The 15,781-nt window shown below is 39.5% G+C and overlaps 1 protein-coding gene across 2 annotated transcripts in view; it reads right to left on the minus strand.

Annotated features, from left to right (window-relative positions):
• The window catches only part of KIAA1958 (KIAA1958 ortholog), a 136,088-nt gene that overhangs the window by 42,846 nt on the left and 77,461 nt on the right, over positions 1-15,781 (minus strand). The window lies entirely within an intron of this gene.

Consider the following 15,781-nt stretch of genomic DNA (forward strand, 5'->3'; position numbering starts at 1 on the left):
TATAGGACATGCTGGTTAAACAGAATCTAAAAATACATTCAACTGTAATTATAAGCAGTACAACATATCTGCTAAACTCATACCTACATTATTTGAAGTCACAAGTATGCATATGTTCCTACAATGTTTGATATCCTAATCTCAGACATTTTTTTTGTTTTATTACAGATGACCCTATACTAAGTCAGATACGGTAACCATAGCCCCTCCTTCAGGTCCTTGGCAACTCCACAGCGCAGAGCATCCTTCTCATATGAAAATGTGCCTCATGTTTGCATAAATAAAACCGGGAGCGACAAAACAACTTTGCTAGACTGCACTGATCAATTTGATGTGCCACATTTGTACATCTGTGTGCAGCTGAGTCCGAATCTGTATATGAAGTGCTCTGATGATTTGAGCGGCCGTGGATATTTCTCAAGCCAAGTTCCAATTTTGCTTCAGCTGCGACTTTGTATACCTTTAAAAATTAAAGGGCCTGATTCAGACCCAGTCGCAAGCACTGAGTGCTCGCAACCGGGTCGATGGTGGCTCAGACCGCATGCGCACGACGGAGATGGCTCCATCGGGCGCATGCGCGAGACCCAGATAGCGACGGGCAATCCGTCGCTCCGGGTCTCGCACCAAAGGGGGCGTGCTGTCGATGTTGAGTGACAGCAATGTGAGCGGCCGCTCCATAAAGAAAAAAAAAAAAAAAGACGCCCTGATACAGAGCGAGCGCTCTGTCAGAGCGTCTGGCTCTGAATCAAGGCCTAAGTCCTGTGCAGTTAAACTCATAGCCTAGCATCTTTAGTACACTTAGTAGTGTTTTGCTTCATCTGCAATGCGTATAAGACAAAATATGGTATGCTACTCCTCTTGGAGCGTCTCATGAAGTATGAGGACAGTACTATGCTGCACTCCATGTACAGATGTGTAAGCCTACATCTAACCTACGTGCGCTGCAATTCGTGTTACACATAAGGCTTGAGCCCCGTGCACCTCTGTAGCACAGATAGTTTTTTTTGTGCAACTATTTCCAATAAATGCATCTTATTTGAAAAGCAATGTGAATAGGACGCACAAACAGCTTATGCTGATTAAAATGAAATGTGGCATGCCTATATTGTGTGTCCACTTGCTATATTTAAATGCGAAATGCTACGTTACAGTGTCAGAGGCTGTGGCACCGTAACATAGCATTTCACAGAGAAGTAATTACTGACCCAGCAATATATAGATTAGCTCATCTGTGCATAAAATCCACAGAACATGACCTGTTGGTGGTGCTTGAGGACTGGAATTGAGAACCCTTGTCCTGCAGGTTCACATACTTTTTCAACAAAATTTAAAATAGGATCATTCTAAATGAATGAAAATGTTTTTGTACAATTTGATTTTAGTGGTGTTCTCTTCATCTTTGCTTATGACTTTGATGAAAATCCGAACATATGAAGGTCACACTTATGAAGAATTTCTGAAAATTCTAAGTTCACAAACTTTATAGCACCACAGTATACACAACCGAAAACCTACACACTTAGGGGAAGATTCAATTCATTTAGACACCCCCCGCTGCGCGTCTATACGAAAAGGAGCCTGACGGAGCAATTAAATTGTTGCTATGTTTGGACGCTTAAAGCTGCGGGGGAACATTTCTTCTCGCAGCTTCCTGAGGTGCAAGAAGAAATGTGTGCAAAGTCAGTTTTCTTGAGCACACTAATTGTGATTTGGGAGCCCTAACCACTTCCTTAGCTTTGTGCAGCTAAACCTGGTGCTTTTAGCCGTGGTAAATACTAATGGGAGACCGAACGAAGAAACAATTGAATTACTCATCGGGTGCCTATTCGTATAGATGCCCAGCAGGTAGCGCGCAGAACATTTCAATCACTCCCTTAGTTATAACATATTTCGCACAACAAAACTTAAACTACAGTTAGTGGAGACAGCAAGCCATGAAGTCACAACATCAGAAAGATACAACTGCGCTAGTGGAATATAACAAAGGTCACATGAATTAATTCATACTATATATGTTCATACAATAACTCCATAATAAATATAGCACTCTCAACACTGAATGCGTGTTTAGAAGGAAGAATACAGTTTATGGTTTAGGTAGTACAGAGCACATAAAACATAGATGGTAAACTAATAACTATGTATTATGTACAGTACTATAACAGTCACACAGATATATTATTTATCATCACCTGTCAACCTGATTCAATGCAAGCAGGGTGATTTAGTTACAGTATTGGTTTACTATCTCATGTCTCTTGTGAGCTCTTTGTAATGTATCATCCTGCTCCTATGGGACACAATGAAATATTGCGCAATAACAGGGACAAGTAATTATTCTCTATTTCAAGTAAGGAAGTTAGGACATGAAATAAAAAATACAAACATGTTGTTCTTCCTGTGTTACCTGCAACTGAAATGTAAATAATCTTCTAGTACATTATACAAGTCCCACCAAAAGGGGTATGTGAACAGTTTTTCAAAAGATTGTTCAGTATTTACTAAGCTACAACCCTCCTCCTCAGGACCCCAAACAGCTCACATTTTCCAGACCCCAGCAGGGGCACAGGTATATTTCCAAGTGTCACATTTTCCAGACCCCAGCAGGGGCACAGGTATATTACCAAGTGTAACATTTTAAAGGTCTACAGGTGACCTGGGCATAATGAACTGTTTGGGGTACTGAAGACAGACTTTGAGAACCACTGTACTAAGCAAATATAATAAAATCATACATGAACAACAAATATTTAGTACTTTATTACTGAGAAATGTGTAATGGAAGTAATTATTTCAGAGTTGAAGGGAAAATGTATACTACTTACCAGTAACAAATTAGATCATCATTGTAAAACTGCCCTTAGGCTTTCCTCTTTAATGACACTTGCCAAAATAACACTGACTGATATATAACTGCCACCTAGGTCAGATATCTCGAATACTATCAGTGGCCAATTTTTACAGTTAAACCTAAAAGAGGTACATGATAATGTACTTTCTACTGTAAATTAGAACTATATCAAGGAGTTAAGGGACAACATAGATGTATTAGACCCTACAGGTCATCTATAATTTACCGTTGTGTGTGCATTAATCTTTATTATAAACAAGGTTTACTAATAAACACAGATGTGATGACTTAAGAAGTCTAATATAGTGATTTACAGGCCTTTTATAAATGTATATTAACATCACTTGTTTTAATAATAACTACAAAAAGATTACAGAACTGTTAAGGCTTACTAAGACATGATACAGGACATACTAAATATATAGGGTTCAATTTCTTTTAAAATTTATAGCAGCATCTGAAGGATGCAAACCATGCTTAATGTTGTATATTAGCCATTCATGTAAAAGTATTCCCTTACACTGTAATGTTCCTGTAAAGCAGAAGTAAAATACAGGATATGCAAATATAGCAATAAAATGTTAGTCCTTTCAGATATATTGTTTGCTTACACAGATTTTAACATAGTTTAAAGGCATAATGCTTCTCATGCTCTCTGTTCATTCTACGTTATTAGTGGGAAATAAATAAAAAAAAAAAAAGACTAGAAATGTAGCCTGGCATCTTTATGGCGCTGATTTTTATTAACTTCATCACATACATAAGATTCTCATATACATATGCGATGCTAGTTGGGAACTGAAGGGCCTTACTGGCACACCCACAGAGTACAGATTCTAATTACTGCTGCCAGCCAAGCTGCTTCCTGACAGATTGGTTTTATTTGCCCTTTGTATGAATTATTAAAAAATTTCACTGATATTGTTCAATTTAAGTAGGAAAAAAAGGGACAATATGTATTCTGGTGCTTAATGGAAAATATGATCGATCTACACCCTAAAAACCTAGAAACAAAAATATAAACACATTTCACAGTTCTGTGGTAAAACAATGTTATCCCCCATACTAAAACTACAGCAATCTACGGTCAGATATAATTACCAAATGGCCTCGATAAAATGAGCACCCACTGACCACGGTTATTTTTATCATACCTCCAGACATTTCTGTGCACAGAAAAGTAGTTAATACTTTGCTAATGTTATTTTGACCATAGACACATTCATAAATACCCTTGAGTGACCAGTGTTATAGACCCACCAAACAGTTGATTTACAACCTCACAATAAGTATAAAGTTGCACTTTAGATGCACAAACTTTGGAAGACAATATGTAAATATAACTACTGAATTCAAAAACTGGGATGCACTGTTACATTTGATTTGAACCTTAATTTTTATATTTGAAATATAGCATCATTACAGTGGTTATCTTTGCCCATTTCAGTGAACGGATCAGTAGTAGTTTCTTTCCTGCCAGTAACACAAAAACATGCATCGATTAATAAAATGCTGCAGTTGCTCCTGAACATAATATTGTGTATAATTACAACAAAAGTAATATAACTGAAGACAATCTGCAGGTAGCTCATTAGTTATCAAAGTAGTTACTTTAAAAAAAAAGCAAAATAGTATACAATTAGATGTTTAAGAAGCTGTAATAACAAATGAGCAATGAATAAGTTATGAATATTTAAATATAGGGGGAAAAAGGCTTTTGCCCTGGGCTCACTAGAAAGGGAGGGAACCATCTTACTAGAAACTCATAGACATAGGAAAGCAAATGCAACTATAACATATTTTCTATGTGAGAAGTTTATTTTTACTCTCAACTTTGAATCAGCCCAATAGGTATAATGTAGTCCTATGGACAAGACAGGATTTAATTTGGGATGTAGTCAGGATCCTGGCGGTGACCATACAATATCAGCAGCAGAATCCCGATGTGGGTATTAGGGTTAGGCTGCCAAAAGGGACAGTTAGGTTTAGGCTGTGGGAGGGGTGGGTTAGGGTTAGAAAACTCGCCAAATTTCGTTGTGATTTTGACTGTCAGAATTCCGCTGCCGGTATCGTATCCAACCCCTTAATTTATTGTAGGTTTTGATACAAGATTCAATTCCTAGTGATGTGTGCAGAGGGCCTCTGCAATGGTCAGACGAAGGCAATTTCGCACCAGATATAAAATACTGTAAAGCTAGGTTCCATCTTCAGGACAGTTGGGAGGTTTGTCCCTCTAGCCATTTGTGTGTGCAAGAAACAATGGAGGGGTAGCTTGGAGGAGGAGAGTGACGTATGATGCAATGTACGCAAGGCTGCCTCATAGGGGAAGTGTCTAAACGCCTCCATACGGCACGTCATTAGCGCCAGTGCCTTTACCCTTCTGCATCCCAACTACTGAAAAACTAAATGTTGGTATGATGCAGTAAATGAGTAGTATATGTACTTTTTGGTTACCACATGTATATGAAATCAGATAAAGCATTCATGCAGCCACTTACTGTCAAATTTGCTAATACAACTAAATAATATATTTGTTCAAGCTGGTGCCAGATTTACTAAGGTTACTAACCTACAAGGATAACAAAGTTGCTTCCTGACAGAGATGGCAAAGCTGAAATATCAGGTTGCTGAGACAACTAGCCAGAAGAGCTGGACCTGCCACCTGGCAGTCCTGAGGATGTATATGGTAGAATTCCTTGTAATTTAGTTATAAGCCTTCTCATTTAACAGGTATTTATGTATTGATTGGTAAAAAAAAGATATATATTATATATAAACAGTACTTTGTTCCTCACAACTGTCCTGACTTCGGCAGAACAGGTGAATATTGTGGACTATTATTGAGAAGGCATGGTGTGCACTATCTACACTGCACTTCAGAGAGCTTATTGAGTCCATGCCCCGGCATATTGCTGCTGTAATCCAATTAAAAGGAGGACCTACACATTACTAGACAGGTGTCTGTTTTTCTGGCACACGAGTATAAAAAGTGTTATTCACACCAATCCTCAGTGTTAGCCTTTCAGTATAAAGACAGATGAGACCTTTCTATGGTGTTTCACTTGTAGCAGATTAAGATTTTTGTCCTGGATACCAGATTTTACAAAGTGCTTCTATTGGTAGTTACTTGAGTGGACGAGATGCTACGCTCCTTTTACAGAGAGAAATGTGTGCCCTCTACTTTCAATTACTATGGCTTCTCCCTTCTGCCAGTGAGATCGTAAATCCGGTTTTCCTCTTTGCAGCGCGACCGGCACAGTGAAAGAGTTGCAGAGGTAAGGAGTGAGACCAGGCCACAAGGAACTGCAGTACTACCAGCGTGGAGTAGTACTGCCCACCAGGGAGCTGCAGTTCTGCCAGCGGGGAGGAGAGCGACCCCCAGGGAGCTGCAGCACTGCTGACATAGAAGGAATAGTGGGTCATTCTATGCTCAAATAATTGATTCATTTGTCCCTCTAGTTAACACTTCTCAATGTGTTAATCTGATTAATTCAATACAATTTTGATTAAAAACAAAACTTGTGTACAGAGCATAAAAATCATACTGTAGAATTTACAGGATATTTCCTGTATGGTTTTCGCACATCGTGGTGGATAGGATTATTCAATAATATAACTACAGATGTGTCCACATACATCTATCCTCCATGCGCTACAAGTTGTGTTTACACAACGTGCAAGTGCCGTGTGACTCGGTATCGCCAAGCATCTTTTCATGTGACTTCGTACCTTCAAATGCATCTTATTTGCACAGCCATGTATCTGCATGTAAAACGCTACGTTACAGTGTCAGCAGCTGTAACACTAACGTAGTGTTTCGCATGCAGATACACCCGCAGTTGCACACAGAACATTAGCGTTCCCGCTAGGCTGTTTTAGCGGGGCACGGCGCCCTGCCCTCCTTCTGGAGGGCAAAAAGCACCCTGCCCTCCTTCTGGAGGGCAAAAAGCGCCCTGCCCTCACAGCCTGCGGGTGCCATCAGTGTCCAGCGGGTGGGGAAATGTGCGGTGACCCGGTCATCGCCGGAGAATAGACGCCAGGCGCATGCGCATAGCATCTATTCTCCCTGTCGGCAGCGCTTGGGGGCTGCCGGGCGTGCCCGTAAGTGCCGGGCACGCCCCCAAGAGTGATAATAAGGGGACGCCTCTTACAGACACGCCCCCTTTTCAATGGCCACACCCCCTTTTCGGGGGCGGAAGTGCCCTCTCTAGCTCCGGCGCCCTGCCTGCCGCCGGAGCGATCTCTGGAACATAGGCATGTCGCTTATTTTAATCAGCAGAAGCTGCCTGTGCTTTCTATTTGCACCACTGTGCAAATAAAACGCATTTGAAGGTAAAAAGTTGCACCCAAAAATGTACTAGAAGCGCTGTTTAACACACAAGAAGGCTAGATGTATGTGGACACATCTGTATATGAAGCACAATAGTCATCTTTACTAAAATTGGCAGTATTCTGGGTGAAGTTACAAGTACCTTTATTTTGCTTTGCTCCAAGAAGTCCAATTAAATTAGCTTTAGCCTTAGCGGAGTGTGTTAAAATAAATAATAATAAAAATCTAAAAAGGCAGTCTCAATTATGGCATTAATGAAAGGAGTTTCACAACATGAAAAGATTGAGGAACCACAGCTTAAGTTAGACATTTTTTGATGAGAAGCTATTTAAGGAGGATCAATTTTCTCTTTAGGGTGAAAAGGATTTAAAAAAAATAAAAATAAAAAATAAATAAATAAATAAATTTGTATAAACAAGATATTAAATTAGAAAATCTAATGGCAAGTGGGTGAAGAGAGCCAGATGAAAAGGTTATGTGAGATGTGTATAGGGCCTTAACATGTTAGGAAAATTATCATTGAAGTTTCTTATAGATCATAGGTTCTCAAACTCGGTCCTCAGGACCCCAAACAGTGCAAGTTTTCCAGGCTTCCTCACAGAATCGCAAGTGAATGAATTATATCCACCCTTTGATCTTTTATAATATGTGAATGAGTAATGAATACACCTGTCATGGGAGACCTGGAAAAAGTGAAATGTGTGGGGACCTGAACAGAGTTTGAGAACCACTGTTATAGATACACCAACATCTGCACATTCCAATTCTCTTTTCTTTAAAAATATCTAAAATGTTTTATTTTAATGATTTGACATAACTAAGAAATATTAATTGAAGGTGTTTAAATAAATGGCCAGCCAATGACCTTTGACAAACTGCATTTCGTTGTAGAACAATTTCTTCATCCTTTATCACAATCCTCATTATTTATATATTGCCAAACGACTAAACAGCAGAATACAGTATAACATGAGAATGAGGGTGCCAGCATCCCAGCACAGTATAACACTACTTAAAGCATTTTTACTTTGCTGGTAAAGCATCATATTTAAAGTTAAATTGCTCGCAAGGTTAAAATGCGCTAAGTAAAAACACAGCCATGTTGGGACACTGATGCAGGCATTCTCACGTCGAAAAAAATTACTATACCAAAAAATTATACATAGAGAAAAGCAAAACAAGGACATTAGAAGTTGATAGAGATGGTGCAAGCATGAGACAGATGTAGAGGGGGCCCTGTTCATGAGAGCTTAAGGTGCCTACACACTAGACAATTTAGCAGATTCCAACACATCGGAACGACAGATCTTGCATAATATGTGCAAATCATGTGTCCACTTACGATAATGATGCGCGTACCTGCGGATCATCAGTCGTATCTTCAGATCTTCCCTACATCAAAAGATCTGTCAATCTCGGACACGATCCGCGGCATATATTCAGTGTTTGTCTGAACAATGTCGTTCAGTCCCGCACGATGCCGCCGTCACTTTTGATACAGATGCATGGGCGGATTCGTCCATGCATCTGTCTTAATAAAAAAAATATATATATATATATATATATATTTTTTTTTTTTTTTAAAAAGATGTGCCCCCCAAGTACCAGCATGTGGGGGCATTAAGGGCCCGCTGGTACTTGTAGTTCACCTGCAAAATAAATATAAAAAAAAAAGACAGTATACACAGTGATGGTACAATTTTATTAACACATACATGCACACTGACATTCACACTCACTATCACCCATACTCACCTTGTACCCGTGAAACCATTCACGTCCACTTGTCCAAGTAGTAATCCACGGATACCTGTAGATAAACAAACATACCACACTCACCTCTTCCTCGTGTGGATTACATCTTCTATCCATGTAGGCATCCATGGTCTTTGGAAAATAAAAAAACAAATTGACCTAGACCAACGAACAAGTACTGTCCTCTAAGACTTTTTTATTTTCCGAAGAGCTGTGGAGGGTTTAAATTATTTCCATTTTAAAATGACAGTACAGTATACATAAAGATTACACTTTTCTGAAGCAGAGATCCAGTGGAACAGGGACACGTAACATTTTCTTAGACTAAATTCTACTCATTACCTTGTGGGTGCCAAGTACAGTATATTTCCCTTAATTCCGATAATTATACTAAAGGGATTGAAATTCTTAGAAAATGTTCATTCTGAGTTAATGATTTCTGTTAGGAAAGAACTGATCTTTCCTGTAAAAACTTAGACACAATGAAGCGCTAAATAGGTTGTCGTAACAATCACACATTAAATTTAGATTGCATCTCAGTTGAAACATACACTACAGCATGGTTTTTTTGGGATCATAGCAACTACATTTCCTGTGTATATTGTCATTTCTTTATACATATTTTACATCGGAGACTTTACCTTTACACACACATGCACTTGTTAATAGAAAACCACAATATATTGGCATTACATTGCATGGTTTCCTCAAAACCTCCTACGATCACAGAGGCATAGGAAAGTGTTGCAATGCCTGGCAGAGATGTTCTGCAATTTAAGTATTCATTTTATTGGTTAAACCAGTTTTGCCAGCCGAACGTGTGCCAAGCTACACTGTCACACTACTGTTCTTCATCATTAAGTTCCTTGATCTCCAATAACAATTTCAAGCTCTTGAATATTACAGAACTGTACCACTTCATATAAATATTTATGTTTAGCTATGTTAAAAATGTTGCAGAATGAGTAATCTGATTATTAAGCATATGATACAGGGCTCAACAAATACCGGCCACCAGGGTGACTAAGATTTTAGTACTGGCAGCCAGATTTTACAAGACCAGGGTACTGTGAAAAATAAAGCCAATCATAAGAACGTAAAAAAATAAATAAATAAATTATATTATAAAATGCTCCTATTGGTGGTTACAGGAGTGGGCAGGATGCAGCGTGCCTGACACATGCATGCATTCAATCACCGTGGCTCCTCCCATCTGCCAGCAAGATTGTAGATCGGGTTCTTCTCCCTGTAGCACTGCCAGTGGGGAGGAGAGTGACAGCATCATGTGGAGCTGCATCACTAAGGAGCTGGGGAGTGGACCAACGGGGAGCAGCAGAACTGCAGGCAGCCCAGAAGGGGATTACTCACCCAGGAGCTGCAGGGCTGTCAGCGGGGAGGACAGTGACCGCTGGGAGCTACACCACTACCGATGCAGAGGTGGGGGGAGTAATCGCAGGGAACATGTTCAATTGCATAGCTTCAATTTCCAGCAGTAGAATGCTTTTGACATTATATTCAAATAAAGGAAAAATGGTAAATTAGTGTAGTTGCTTATATTTTACAAGGCTCTACAGTTAATACTTCAATTGTTGCATAAGACCATGAATGTATAAGAGAACAACGGCTTGTAGATTATGCAATACATTTTTTCAGCCATTGACAGCTCGTATTTTAAAATAAAATTCTCCAAAATCATTGAGATGCCTCAAATCCCAACGGATTATGAAAACAGTACAGGAGTACAAGAACAGTAATATTATCATTGTTAAATAATTATCAACACACACTTAAGTAGGTTCAGGCAGTCATAGCATTTTAAGCGGGGTATCCAATTAGCCGCAATAACGATAGGTTTTCGGACCATTCGACCGAATTTGCCGCTTATCACGTTTGCATACTGCCGTTTATTGTGCTATCCTGTTGCAAAACTGGAGATAATCAATTCGCAAGATAATTCTTGCATGGATAACAGGCGATAAGCACAGGTAAAAATGGGGAAATCAGCCTGTACCTCAAAATAAGGTAAACTATGGTAGGTAATGTTATAGAAGTGTGTTAGTGGCTATAATCCGAGGGTTTGGGGTTCTTAAATTGTCAAATGGCTGTTACATGCTTTTTTCTGTAACAGTGAAAAAATATAGAAATAAATATTTTGTGGCCAAAATAAATGCTAGGGGTACATTAAAATGAAATGGGTGTAAGTATATTTTTATGCCTTTATAGGGCATTTTTTTGAACTGTTAAAAAATACACCTGTCACTTGCACCTGCAATGTTTAAAACACCTGTCCCATCCATACAGCCCCCCCATATACCTTTCCCAATACTTTAAACCCATTTTCCAACACAAGTTTCTGCATAATTTGATGTAAAAAAATTGCTTGATACATAGGCCCCCGAATGTTTAAAGGCCCCCATACATGGTGCAATTTTTTTACACTTTTTGTCCGTTATCGAACGATTGGAACGATTAATCGCGTTTAAAAGTGCAGTGTTTGAGATGATCACAATACCGATGGGCGCCCCCGCCGTCGTACATAGTCATCGCTGATCAATTGAACCTGCAGAAAGATATCGACCTCTCTTTTACGATTTGGCACACATCGTTTTGTGTGTGTGCATGATGAACGATGCGATGGACGAAATGTTGTCACTTTTCCTCCCATTATTTAAATTCCAACATCGTGAGGTTGTTTGCAGATGGTAAACGATATATCGTTTGTTGCAGTCATTTACGACCCATCTATATCGTTTGGTTCTGTTTGTGGGCACAATATCGTTTGACCGAGAGAGGAATTCAAGGGAAATCGCAAACGAGATTGGATCGTTTGCAAATCGCACCGTGTATGGGGGCCTTTATAAATCTCCTAGTTGGTGCACAGGTGCATTCATTAGTGTGAGACATTTTAAATAATCCACAGGTGGAGGTAATTATTTCACTTGTGATTCTGAGATCTCTAAAACATGCACTGCTAGTGTTTTACAACTTCAGTACTCAAGGACCTCTGCCATACACCATAGCAAACAAAGCATACTAAAGGCAGCCAAGTGCAGGCCTGGTCTGTAGCAGCTATATACAGCCATCTGTATAAATTGCTATGCAGGTAGCTCTGTCTGTGGACAATACAAGGCACTGTATTAAAAGGAGGTTATATTGACACAGTCAATATGTTGCAAGTTATCTGGTATAAAAGTTAATATTCATTAACAATAAATGTGTTAACGATAGTGTTTTACATTCTCAAAACAATAAACCTGTGAATATGGCCTGTGCAAGACTAGTTGTTATTTTACAAGACAACTTTTCAGAAATAGCTTCCAAATCCTTCCCTATAGTCTGTTATTGGTCCTTGTAGTCTTGTTTTTGGTATTTCATGTCCTTTTCTAAAACGTTTTAGTTCAGGAAAATTCTAGAATCTCCTTGTATGAAAAATATTTGACATCTCACTCATCTATTTGAGTCTGAAATCGGTAAAGGACATTTGCAATCTTTCTTTGCTGTAAGTATTTCAGTCTTGAATTTGAGCTAAGTTATTGATTTTTTGTTTTTCTGAAATATCCAAAAACTTACTGAATTTCTTCACTGCTTGTATGACATTACAATTTTCTCATGTTTAGATGAGTGCTTAGTTTGTACAATGTCTCTCCTATGGTTACTAACCTATCTTTTTTTTCAACTATTTTCTCCCCCTCAAATGTACCCTGTGTGGCTATGGGCAAAGTCCATTTTATGGCAGTATTCTCAGGCACTTCACAAATGGTTAAGTTTATTAAAGCAACACTAAAAAAATTAACCTTATTTCAACAAAGTAATGGAATTGTACCAACTTTAGGACTAGTGATGTGGTTGTACCAATGTATGGGAGCGATTCAATTCAGCACACTGTTCATAGCGCTGGGAAGGAGTTCCCGGAGCTATTAAGTTCAGAGCGCTTAAACTGGGCATCCACTATACAAATTTCTGTCAGATATCTGTCCAATCTGGCTGGTTGGAATGAAAACCTGGTAACGTATGGGAGCAAATGACAATCGTCCATTTGCTCACAAACACTGGAAAATAGCCAAAAACGGTTGTTCAGACAAATTGGTTAAAACACACAAAAATTTAACCAGTTTGAACAATTTTTTTTGTCCTTTTGTCAGTGTTTAAAACCATATGATCGACTGTCATTTGCTCCCATACATTACCAGGTTTTCATTCCAACCAGCCAGATTGGACAGATATCTGACAGAACACTGTACAGTGGATGCCCAGCTTTAGGATCTCTTTTCGCAACCTCCTGAAGGAGCGAGCAGAAATCAGACTAAAGTGCCGGCCACAACTCTGTTTTCTGGCTTTGCACGGCGCCAACAGCCTCAGCTCCAGCACTTTAGTCGTGAATGCCGGTTAGCGCGACTAAACACCCGGCTTTAGTTGCACTAACCGGCATCCTTCGATTTAAGTCGGACTAGTTGGATTTAACAGCGTACCAAATTTAAAAGCCCCGAGAGATCCTTCCCAGCGCTATTAACAGCGCGCTGAATTGCATCGCCGCCCCCATGTTTTTGAAATTTGTGCCATGCACGAACTTGCTGTATAAATGGTTTTGTATCCCTAACACATAATTGCAGCCAAACATTTCAACATTTTATTTTTCTGCTAATACTACGAGAGATTTTTCTGGTTTTCCAGATCAATAATGCCATGCAAGAGCCATTTCTCTAGATTTTCATGAATATACCAATTGGAAACCTTCCTGAGCGTTTTTCTTTTAATATAATTAGATAGTGGTACTCTATAGAACAGTAAACCCAACCCGAGATTATAGAATATTTAAATCCTGGTGTTGTCTTCATCTGATTATCAATCATTTAGTATTAATCAAAAAGAAGAATATGAACACCCTTCACATGCCATTCTCACTACTTTTATATAGAAGATTGTTTAAGACATTCCTGCTCTTGCTTAGTCAAGTCAGCATCTCCCTAGAAATCTGTATGTCTTGTTGCAATTGCTGTTCAGGTCTGTTTGTGTGATGTGGGTAAACACATGAGGTTATTCTTTAAATAATCTTGCTCAATTCAATTCCTCTCTGTCTATCAAATTACTGTGCCTTACTCCAGATATAGTGTGTGTGTGTGTGTATTTATTGTGGGATTACTGGACTTTAGCCAGCTACTCTTAACCCTATGCCACTAAACTTTAGCTTTATATTACCAACTAGCTGGGATACCCGGCTTTGCCCCGGTTGAAGACAGACCCTGATTTACACCTGCCGCCTTTGTTAACAATGTTCTCACCTATAACCCCATTCCATTGATTAAAAAAAAGGACCCCACTGTTTGCTAACATGCTTGCAAACAGTGGCATAACTACTGTGGTTGCAACTGCTATGGTGCCCGAGCTGCCTCTATGGCCCGCCGCTGCCCCTGCATCCAGTCACGCACACGTGGTGAGCCGGTCCAGTCAGGGCCGCCGAGGGGGACTGTGTGTGATCATTGTTGATTTGGTGCTGGTCTACCAGCTGATTACAGTTGACGCACCGGCAGGTAGACATGGAGAGACAGTGCCGCTGGAAGCGAGGCAATCATAGCTTGCGGTCCGGCAGCCAGTCAGCAGGGACGGCTCCTGGTGGACTGCCATTCCACAAGTTCTGATTGGGGAGGGGGGGTGGGGGGGGGGTTGGATACATTTCTAGTTTCCACAGAGGTTTTTGACAGACTGACAATTTCCATTGGAGCCAGCCACGGAACCTGTGTAATGTAAGAGTGTCCCCATTTTTAGGGATTGTGTGACCCTGATGAAATTCGAACCTAGGCAGAAACCTAATCCTGGTCCAACTAATCCACCATGCCAAATTTGGTGGAGCAAGTCCAAAACGCTGATCCAGACTTTCTTGCTTATTATATAGATTCTGCGGGTACTGGGCCTGATCTGCTTTGGGAATAGAGTAATGCTGGGTACACACTTACGATGTGTACCCAGCTGAGGTCTTGTGCGGCGGGTACCGGCAAGTGCGTAAACACTTGCCGATGCTGGGAGCGACGGTGCAACAGCAGGGGCCATGCTGCATGCAGGTCCGATGGGCGATGTCGCTGATGACGCGCGGGAGAGTGCCTGGTCAGCGACATAGCAGGTGCACACTGCCCAATGTAGACGATATGGTTGGAACATAGAGAATCCCCATATAAGAAAAATCCGCTGAGTCTATATCTCAAATTCATACTCCCCAGTCCTAACTAACCCTTATTCATACCGTATAAGTCACTTCTAGGGGACTTATGAATACCTTGACAAAATAGTGCTATACTGGACAAAGAAGCAGATTCAATTAACCACAAATTAGGTTGCACAACTTTTTACTATTCAATTTGAAATCTGCTTTAAGTTAACACTTCTAATTTGCACCTTCAAAGTAGATGCGAAGTAGGTAAAATCCTTAGTTTAATATACAAAAATCACAGGACATAAAGCAGTAGCTCTGAGGCTCCACTCCCAATTAATAATAATGTATTTAGAGGTTTTTAAATAGTAAACTATGGCCTATTAAGTCAGGTCTTTTTATCTGTAATTTTCTCTAAAATGCAGAAAAATGGGTTAAATGTTGTGGTACATGTAAGTTGAGTATTGTAATGATGGCAATGGTGTTTTAGATCTGCAGTGGAATTTTGTTTTTTTTTAGCAAATTTTTGTAAACTTCTATATACACAAACATCACTAGAGGCATTTTACTGTACCCCGAAATAATCTAGACACATTTTCTGAAATCACACCGGACTGTTTAAAAAAAAAAAAAAAAAAAAAGATTGGCATTGCATTTAAAAAAAAAATCAAAAAAAAAAAATCATTGAGATTTATTCAACCAT

This window comes from Taudactylus pleione, unplaced genomic scaffold, assembly GCF_031769625.1.
Source record: "Taudactylus pleione unplaced genomic scaffold, aTauple2 ptg000967l, whole genome shotgun sequence".
Lineage (NCBI taxonomy): Eukaryota > Metazoa > Chordata > Amphibia > Anura > Myobatrachidae > Taudactylus > Taudactylus pleione.